Source organism: Xiphophorus maculatus, chromosome 8 (assembly GCF_002775205.1).
Source record: "Xiphophorus maculatus strain JP 163 A chromosome 8, X_maculatus-5.0-male, whole genome shotgun sequence".
Taxonomy (NCBI): Eukaryota; Metazoa; Chordata; class Actinopteri; order Cyprinodontiformes; family Poeciliidae; genus Xiphophorus; species Xiphophorus maculatus.
This window is the reverse complement of record NC_036450.1, coordinates 9547535-9558839: the sequence shown is the minus strand read 5'-3', so window position 1 is coordinate 9558839 and position 11305 is coordinate 9547535.

The window sequence follows — 11305 nt, the reverse complement described above, 5'->3', positions numbered from 1 at the left end:
TAACTCTGGCCAGCAAGCCTGTTCCACGAAAGAAAGATTTCCACAGCATAATAATGTCACAAATATGTTTTACAATATATTCAGTGTGTCCAGGATGATGCTTAATCTGTTGTCATTCACTCAAAGTGGACAAAAAATCACGCATACTGTAAATACTTTCTACATGGCTTCTGGCAAACAACATGTTGGACATGTTGTGTGTGTTTTTTGCCTTTTTCTCTCGGTGTTTTTTGTAAGGACTATCTTTGTAGTGAATAGCTGTTTTACCAACAAATTTTCCCTCCCAAGTTACAAACATCTGAGCCATTATACAAAGCTGGACCCTGTTTACTATTTAGGATACTTTTTAAAAAAATATTTTTTGGCACTAATGGCCTTTATTTGACAGTAATCTGACATGAACAGGGTGGAGAGAAGTGAGGAAAGGAATGCAGCAAAGTTACTGAGCAAGGAAGTCTAACTAAGAATTGCTGCGTTGAGGTCTGTAGCCTCTGCATACACAGTGTCTGCTCTAATCACTGCGCTATGCGACACCTCACTTGCGTGACTTTTGAATGCAAGTAGTTCATCTGACGTACTTTTGGGATTTTCAGGGTAATTAGGCAGAATGCAAATACACACCACACTTTTCTGATTTTAAGTTGAAAATCAAAATGAAAAACATGTATTCTCCGTTTTACAATTGTGCACTCATTTCTGAGGGGCTATAACACAAAATCAAACTAAAATACACAGAAATAGCTGTAGCCTAAAAAAATGTGTTATAAAAGTTGGAAAAGATTTGGGACGGACTCCATGTTATTGTTTGGAAAGATACTGAAAATTAACTACTTCCATCCGAATCCACGTTCTTCCTGTTGATTTCTCCTTAGAGGAAACTGAAATATATACTAAGGTGCTTATGAAGGTAAACCTCAATGATTGTACATGACTATTGGGTGGTGGATAGAGCACTTCTGGCAGGTGTGATTAGCCAGGGGCTTTATTACCTCTTGTAAAACATTCCAGACTTTAATGCGCAGTAGAGCCCTTCCTTTCTTTATGCTGCTCTGGTGCACCCTGTTCTCTTCTCATTACAAATATGCTGCTCCTGCATTTGTACACCTTTCCTGTCCTCTGTTGAATAGCCACTGCTGCCTCCTTGGGTTTTCACAGATTTAAGTACTTTCATATGTCACTTTGACACATAAAGAGACTGGAGGGTAAACAAGATGGCAGGCCATTGGTTCTACGGTTAGACGTTTCATCTGATACGGTTTGATGTTGTGATTAGTGTGGTGGACGGTGGGCATTGTATCAGCCTGTCTAGACACTCTGACACAAACTTGGCAACACTATTTCCCCAACACTATTTTCCCCAATAACATCTCCTTTTGAAAGAACTGCTCAAGACAGATTTTGCAAGTCAAAGGGTTGATGCTGCTTCCATGTTGCTGCAGTTGCACGGCAAAACTTTCGATAACATTTCACGCCTCGCTCTGCTTGTGCTCAAAAGCATCTGTGAGTAGACTTGAAAAGATTTTTGGAATCCATTAAGATGCATCAAATGTGACTGGATTGTAATCAACGTATGACCATGTAATTAAAATGAGAAAAGTTAGGAGTCCCGAGGCGAAGATTGTGATCCAACTGCATTAACTAGCAGGTGGTCAAGGACTCTCCAAAGTAACATTTAAAGTAAATATACTGTATGTACCTATGTGCAGCTATGCCTCATTCAGGAACAACATAGTTTAATTAATCACTTCCCCTCCATTAATGTTTGTGATCCCGTAACTACTAAAAAAACTCTAAAATACCCTTAGGCAGATATTTCCTTCAGGGTATATACATTTCTAAATGGGAATATCTTTGTATTCATTTATTTTATAAATGATTTGAAAGAGAAAGTGTTTGCACAGCTTTGCAGACTGATTTCATTCACTTTTCCAGACATATGAAGGAAATGTAAAAAAAATCTCATGCTTGTATTTTGATTTTTTCTTATTGAACTGAATCGTAACATCACATTATTCTGCAGCAAATACCATTAGAATGTGTCACATTAAAAGGTTCATGCTGTTTAGTATACTTCTGTAAAAAGTATGTTTTTAAATGAAAAATTCAATATAGGTTAAGTTTTCCAGTAAAATGCAAATATGTATTTACAATATACACAGTAGACAAACCTTTACTTCTGCATTTTATCTGCTGCATATCTGAGAGTTTCAGTTGTTGGCATCACAGCTAAAACGGTTCCAGATTCAACTTAGTTTATGGTCTTGAAAAGCAATCAAGCTTTAGCAGTCTCAGTAATCTTTCTTGACAAAATGGAAGGTCATACGTATATAACCAGAGGAAACGTTGCTTTGAATTTGTTTAGGTAAAAAAAAAATGTAATTTGCCTCAAGGTATTTAAGCTACAGCTAATAAATAGAACGCACTAAAATAGTTTTGTCATTTAAATTAGTTTTCTTTTAAAAGACCATTTCATCCAGCGTAGTTGAAGACTACACCAACAACACAAATCCAGCCAGAACGTGAATGGTGATCACAGGGTCTTGAGGTCTTCTAGTGCATATTTAAGTGGTTGGCAGTTTTTCTATTACTCATCAAAGCATGTGAGAGTTTCTCAATATTTTAGAGACATTTATTCTCTTTAAAATTGTGGCAAATTTAGCCATTGCATGATTCTCTAACACATGTATTTTTGGCATGAAAAAAAGATTTTGGATTTGGCATGCTGGAATTCTGCCAAGGCTAGAAACAGTTCTGATCCCACAGCTGCTGTGGAGGATCTCACAGAGAAGCCTCAACAACCTCTTTCTCCCCACCAATAAATACCTTACCCTTGACAGCTACTTGCTCCTAGAAACACATGCTCCCTATTGGAGTTGGGTTTTCAGCTGATGAAACACACCAAGCAGTTAGGCTATTCTATGCTGGTTGCTGGGAGGCTAGAGGAAGCAGAGAGTTTTTCAGAATACTGTTTAAGTATGGAAAACACCTATCTGGCTTTAAAGAATGAGTATCAGCGAGCATAGTTTATGAAGTAATTTTATCATAGTGTTTTTGTATAAGACTAAATGACTGTATACATATTTTAAATAATAATAAAAAAATCCAATCTAAAACATTAGATAATGTCAGACGTTCTTCATTCAATTATTCAGATTTGAGAATAAATTTACCATGAGATGAATCTAAAACCTTTTTGTTTTTTAGGTTAAATTTCAGAGAAATTGAATCTTACTATGTCCACTTTATAGCAATACCAAACTCATTACTCATAAGCATGCAGTATCAGGTTAACATGGTATATTATGATATAGATATGATGAAATATAATATAATATCCAACCATTGTCCATATTTCAGGACTTGAAGGCAACATTGCTACCACTGTGCCGGGACTAAAATATAATATAATATAATATAATATAATATAATATAATATAATATAATATAATATAATATAATATAATATAATTACGATAGCTGCTTGGGTGCATGCAGTTATTGTAATGAGATAAACAATGTCTACAAATCACCACTGCATCGGAGAATTAATGAAACTTTTAGAAGTACATTTGCACTCGATGTTGCTATCTAAATGTGTTGCAGTCATGCTTCTAAATGACTCCGAGCCATTCTCTTTGGCCTTTATTACTGGAAGTAAATGGGCTGCAGGGCAATCCAGCGTTGTCCGTCCTGCTTAGCCGAGAACTGCAGAGGGAGCTGGTGGTTGGCAGTGCTGCCAACGGAGAAATTACAGAGAAGCCGAGGGGAGAAACACAATGCTATTTGCTATGTCACAGAGCAGAAAAGGGATTCCTCCGACCTCATAGAAAAGCTTGTTTTGTTTTACCTATTCTTTTCCTATTTCTAGTTGTTGTATAAGCTATGCTGTTCCTTAATGTGCAGAGACAGGATTTCCATCCTTCTATCTGGTTTTTGGAATATATACATCCCACCCAACTGTTCAAACTTTGTAGTTAGAGTAATGTTCATAATGGTTCTAAATTATTTTGCATTAATTTCTAGTTATTATGTTCTTCTGTGTGATTAAAAATATATTTCCTTTGTGATTTCTTTTTTATTACTGTGGAGTGAATCTCCTACAAAATTGAGAAGGCTGTTGGAAAACAGTGCATAGTGGTAGTAATTATCAGATTTCTCTCTGATCTCTCACCCGTTTTACAGCCCTAAAAATAATATACCGCTGATGAAGCCCTCCCTTTTCATACTGTTTGAGGTCAGAGATAAAGTACTTTCTTCAGAGAAAGAGGAGCTCCAGCATATTACATTTAATGATCTCTTCTTGTTCCACCTGTATCTCATCTACTTTCTTTTCCAGTTGCACAGATCAATGTGACAAAGAGAGTGACCTTTTGATGCTCATTCACAAGCATGAGAAATCTGCACTTTACCTACAATTTAACAAAGACGAATGCTCTCAGCTGCAGCGGTCTAACTGTTTTTCTTCGGGTACCTTGGTTTCCTCCTACAGTCCAAAGATAAGATGCTTATTAGCTTCATTGCTCATTCCAAAGTATCCATGAGGGTGAAATTAGTGAACAATAAAATTAAACCTCTGTCAATTATGGACTGTTTAAATGATATAGTATTTATAATGCTCTGAAATTCTTCAAATTAAACACTAATTATACAGAACCACACATCACATATTCCTCTAATATTATTCATTAAATAAAGAAAAAAGATGAAAAATATGTTAAAGGCCAGTTTCAAATGTTTCAAAGTCTTTAAATTAAGAGCTAACATGGTGTGCAGATGATTGTGGGGCAAAGGGGCAAGTTTCTTTAGTACAGTTATAACTGCACTAAAGAAAAATCCTATACAGGTATTGTACGTAAAATAAAACACTGATATGCTACAGATATTTTAAATCCTGATATAAAGCATTTCCCAATTCCAATTTATTCTTTGGTTGTCACAGTGGATCAGATGAAGTCCATTTATTTCATTCACTGATGATCATGAGAATGTGAAATAAGGTATTTACAGGTTTATGCATGAATGGAGATGATGTACCAATTTTTATCATTATTATCTTTAGGATAATATTTTAAAGATACAATTACCCACAGGGTCAGTGTACATTAAACCTAATATCTGCAGTGCAGACCATGAACTTTGCTGGTACATATTACCACATCAGTCCATTTGGTTGCTCGGTGTTAAGTGCTGTGCAGCATATAATGACAGTTGATGACAGTGGGGCCTTGAGTTCAGCTCTCTTCCCGACTGCTTGTTGTTGGTAATGGCCTAGGGAGCGATGCAGTGGGTAAGTAAAGACCATGGCAGGTTAGACATCAATCTCCTCTCATGGCGGAAAGGTCTCTCTCGGAGATTGATAAATGTTAATTACCTAATCCTGACATCAGCTGGAGAATGCAGCCCAGGCAGCAAAATGAGAACATGGCGACAGCGGAGGGGAAATTACTCGAAGCATTAGCTTTTTGTTTTTTACACTTGATTTGGTACAGAAGTTCACGTAACAAGTTCTTGTTTGTTTTTGATTACATTTTTCTTTCCGTATTTAGATTACATTGTGGCACCCGTTGACACACTTCAGGAATAACATGTTGTCTGTGGAGGTTGTTTATACCATTATCACGTCCAAGTCTTTTTTGAATTGAACCAAGATCACCGATGACCTTCTGATGGTGTGTTTCGAATAAATTTTGCAACTTTTAATTGCTAGAGTTATATGTAGCATATTTGAATAGCAAAATAGCAAAAACATCATAAGTCTATCTTACATTAAACACATAAACTGAAATAAGATTATCTGTGAAAATAAGAATTCAGGCAACCATATAGGATGCCATGAATACAGTTTAGGGTAGTGTTTCTGCTGGAAGGTGAACCTCTCTTCTCAGTATATGCAGAATTTAGCTGTAGCTTTCATCAGCTGTGATCAGTTTCCCTAAAAGACATCCCCACAGAATGATGCTGCCAGTACCCTGGTTCAAGTCAAAGGTGGTGTGTTCAGATGTTAGTTATCTGTCATGCACATTTCATATGCAGGTCAGAGAGTTTAACATTGATTTCATCTGACTGGAAGACCTTCGGCGACATGTTTGTTGTGTTCTCTAGATGATTTGTGACAAAATGGAGCATGAGCTCCTAATGACTTTCATTTTTACTCATAAATTGTGGACTGCATGACTGTCATGAATCCTGTTTTACAACCTAGCTCTGCCTTAAACATTTCTACAGCCAAAGACAATTGGTGGCACTTGATTTTAGTTAACTAAATCAAGTGTGAAAAATATCCTCAAAATGCATTCATGTTTCTGGAGGTAATGTCACAAAATTTGAATAAGTGCAGGTTGTATAAAAAAACTTTAATGGGAAACTAGATTTAAACGGCTCACATGCATTCCCTGTCCTCTAAATTGTTGCTCTCACAACGACTGGAGCACATGTGGTTTTGCACCATGCGCCGAAAGCCCATTTAACTGAAAAGCTTTACAAATTGATGAAGAAATGTGAAGAGGATGGGGGGCAGAAGCATCAATTTAGTGCAGTGGAGTATTCTCCATGCATTTGTCCTCATCAATCAATACAGATCAGCTAACAGCCCTGCTCCAAGTCTGCCTGCTGGAAGCGGTGAGGATGTAATACTGCTAATCAATACTTAAGTGATTTTGCCTCAAAGAGAACAGATGCTGTGCAAGTGAGCCAGTTGATGTATACCCAATGTATACTTACCAGAGAAAAAAAGAGAGGAACCTTTTCTTCATTTTATCTCTCTGTCTGATGTAAGCAGAATATGAGTTCACTGAGACACTAATCTATGTTTAAGCAATAATTCAGTGCTTTTACATGTTTTAAACCGTTCCATATTTTCTCACATTATAACCATAAAACTAAGTGTATCCTATCATACTTTTATGCTATAAACTAAAACAAAGAGGGAGATGTTTGTGACATAGAAGGAAAGTGTTCGTCTTTTTTCTTTTTTTTCCCCCAATGAAAATATGAAAACTGTGCTGTGCATTCGCACCACACCACTCAGTATTCACCACTCTAAATTGTAAAATATAAGTCAAAATAAGTCTTGGTTTTACTTTATCACAAGTCAAGTATAGGACACAGCAAAGATGGTCAGATGAGATAGACATTTTTGTCCACATCAATTGGTACATGAAAAGTAACAATGTAGACCACCCAGGTTACACCTTGCCTACAATAAAAAAATGGTGGTGGCAATATTAAGCAATGCTGAAGCTTTTCTCAAGGAAGTTAGAGAAGAAAACTTTCTTGCAGAAAATCATCCCAGACACAGCGTGAACAGCAATGGTGTCATCTAAGTCAGCACATATCAGCGTGTTAGAATAGTGCAAAGTCCAGATCTAAATTCAATTGAGCAAATTGCCTTGTAAAATGCCAAATCATAATATGGAACTTGCAATTGTATTATGACATGTTGATGTGAACTATAGTGAAAGAATGGGCCTCTTAATTCTGTTGTTGACTTTGACACCTATTTTACTAAAATTTCTTTATGATACCTGAACTGTTCTGCCCTTTTTGAACATTACCTGTACTTTTGATTTACCTCCCTATTTCACTTTCAAGCTGTTTTCCAACCAGCTGTTGCAGACACTTTATCTGACATTAGCTACTCTCCGTCCACTTCCTTTCTCCCCTTCAGTTTCATAGATGATACTTCTACCCCTCTTAAATCCATTCCTTAGATCCCTGTCTTTTAAGTAATTCTAGATCCATTTGCAAGCTGCCTTTTATAAAAAAAAAAGACTTCATAGAAAAAAGCCTCTATTCATCTAATTTCTTTCATGCTTTTATGAATACCAATGAAGCCTCTAAAATTTTCAATCTGGTTTCTTTTCCCTTCGCAGCTCTAAAATTGGCTTTGTCAAGGTCACCAAGGACCTGATGGGTTGCGTCAGACACTGCCTGAAATCCATGTTAATTAGCCACGACCCCAGCTTTTGACATTGTGCACCATAATATGTTAATCAACTTTGCCGGTATTGGATTATCTTGCAGCTGTCAAACAGGTCCACTCTCTGTAAGACTGGGTGAAGCAACCTCCTCCTCTGCTTGATACTTTGGGTTCTGAAGGGTCTATTTTTGTTCTCCTCTCATTGGGGAAAAAACCAAGAGCAGCCACATCACAGATATTCATGACTACAGATATGACATCCAGTTATAAATCCCCAAAAATCTAGGTAACAAGTTTCCTCCCATATGCACTTTTATGCTTTTGAAATTAGAAGTTGGATGTCCAAAACTTTACAAATAGCTTGATGAGTGTAAATCAAAAGTCATTTAGATGAATAAATATCACCACAAACTATCCAGTATTAATCAGTTTTTTATTATCTGCATGTTTTAAGGAATTATAAAGTAAACATGATCACAGCTGAGCTCAGATTTGTCTTTGTTGGTTAAAGTACTTCAATCATACAGGCGGCTTCACAGCTGACATGAACATGTAAGGAGGCCACGTCAAAATTGACATTTTGTTTTGCTGAATTATCCAAAGAAATCCAGGCTTTCATTCAATTCATGCATATCATGGGGAAAATCAATCGAGAAAACATCTAAAGAGCAGAATTGCTGTTAAAGAAAAAATGCAGATTGAATATGAGTATTTATTTAAATGCTTACTGACTGCAACCTTGAAACCTCATAATAGAGAAGAATCAACAGTGTGTCAATGTATTTAGCTTTGAAGGTGTTCAGAAAACTATTTAACAGTACAATAAAATCAGTGTGGATGTGATACGGTACATATGGTACTGTATCACATGTGTGTGTACTGTTTGGTATGTACGTGTGTGTGCTGTTGGGTTTAGATGGACTCCAGAATCACAGATACCTTGATTGGGATTAGGCAAGCACAGAAAATGCATTAATGGAATGCATTAAATTTAATTTTGCATAAGATAAATTTATACCTTATATGAGAAACAAATAATTAATCACAATTAAAAGAACATATGAAACAACAGTATGGGAAATCCAATGAACAACTGTAGAAAATTATTTCAGTGTTAATAACTGTATGATTTGTTGTAAATTTCTTTAACTGCGCAAATCATATAAAAGTTTGGGGAACAAGTGGGCTTGTTCCCCAAGAGATTTTGAAATGCCAGAGAAATAATTTATTTTGAGTTGTTTGATTGTTTCCACCTATTACATTTTCAGGATCTGTTAGATAGTATCCACCCACCCCCATTAGCAACCCCATCCTGCAGAGTCACAGGTGTTTCCCTGGCTGAGCATAGTCTTAGAGATAATAACATGTAGAGTATTGATGAGATAAATCGCCATTTTGACAATGTGTTTACTTCACTGATGATATTCTCCAACAGTTCCCATTTCTCACAGAATTATACTGACACCATAGCTGACCTCTTTGGTCCTTTATTTGTGTGGAATAATATCCAAACGGTGCATAACAATGTGAGCGGAGATGTATCTCACAGCAGTGTCTGATCTTTTATTCATAACCTATATCTGTCATTGAGCATCTGCTTCCCAATTCTCAGTCATCAGCATATTAGGATATTAGTTTCTTTCTGCTGTGTCTGCAGCACGAGGGCCGTAAAACAATTTTCCTTTCAGATCCCTAATAAGGTCAGCTTTTGGTTAAGACTCTACAATACTGTGCAAAAGTATTCACACGCTGTGAACATTTTTCTTATTGCGTAGCATGGCAAAAAAACAAAACAAAAAAAAACTGAGGTGGGTTTTGTAAGGGTTTTACATTATAGATTAACACAAGTGAAGAAGAAACAAATATGCATTGTTTCCAAAAAAGTCCCCAGACAAATCTGTAAAGTGTTTCTCTATGTCATGATTGTACTATTATGTTTGTTTTTCTTATTATTTCCTATTAGGCGTTGCCTTATTTAGCTTAATTGTTATTGCGTTGAACGTCTTTCTGTATGCGTTCATCTCTTTACATTTAGTTTTTTAAATTATTCTTGTGTTCTGATCTCTGTGCTTTTAGATTTTGTTCCCTTAGATGAATCTTATTCTTTTTCCCATAATTTGTAGTTTCTTTGATTCTCAGTTCAGCTTGTAGTATGAATTATTCATTTTCCTTCAGTCTGCCTGTTTGCCTCCTCTCCCAGCTGCACCCTATTAGTAATCAACCTGAATTTTCAGCGCTCTTTGCTGGATTCTTCCATTTTGTTATCATTCCTGGTTTCATGCCATTTACCAGACCCTGTTCCACTTTGAGTCAGCATTGTAAGTCTTTGTTTTCTCCATTACTGAATACAATTAATTTCTCCTCTTGGTTCTGTATACTTTTGGGTCCAATTTAAAACTTCAACGTGACATTGGCATGTATTTGGATTTAGCAATTTTCCTTAAATTCTTCAAAATAAAACCCAGTGCAACCAATTGCCTTCTGAGGTTATTTAACTAGTAAACAACAATTTGAAAACCATTAGTTGTGCCCTTGGTGAGACTGGCATTCATGAAAGATGGCAAGAAGAAAGTCTTTTCAAACGAAAGCCATAAGGAGTCCATGAAGCAGCAAACATGTCCAAGAAGGTGCACTGGTCAGATGGGAGCAAAACTCAGCTGCTCTGCCTGCTTGCAAAATAAGTGTGTGAATAAATGGACACCACTAATTATTCTGACCACATGATTTCCATAGAGGGAAATGGTGATAGCATCAATCTGTGTGGATGCTATTCTTTTACATGGAATCTTTAAATTAATTGCTCAATTTAACATTTTCTGGTAACCTACAATTTGATTGTTTCCACATCACCTCTTCTAATGCTGTATGGGTCACTGATGGCAGAGATGTTTCCATTCTCACTGCTGAGAGCACCCAGACAGGCTTATCTAAGAGCATCACTTAGTGTGAATCAGGGGAAACGGCAAATTAGAAGTTCAGTATAGGATCCAATTACGCAGTGTGCTAGCCAATATCAGCAGTATTTGTTTCTTTGTCGTGTTTTCTTCTCCAGGGTTCCATGTAGGGAGATACTCTGCAACTTTGGACTCAAGTTAGTTCTGTTTATTGGTGCCTATGCCAGATGAGTGAGCTTGTGCAGAGGCAGATTCTGAGTTTGAAAAGACTGAGTTTTATCACATAATAATAATCTGACCAGCGAGGGAATGCAAATTGGTGATCGAAACACATTTTATGGCAAGACCCATCAGGATGAACATGGGGCAATCTTATTTGAATAGCATACCTCAGACAAACGCTGAGGTCCAATTAAAGAATCATTGAAATATTTTTTGTATAATGCCATCTCAGTGGACTTACTACAGAGAAAGCATCTGTTAAGTTTTGTCT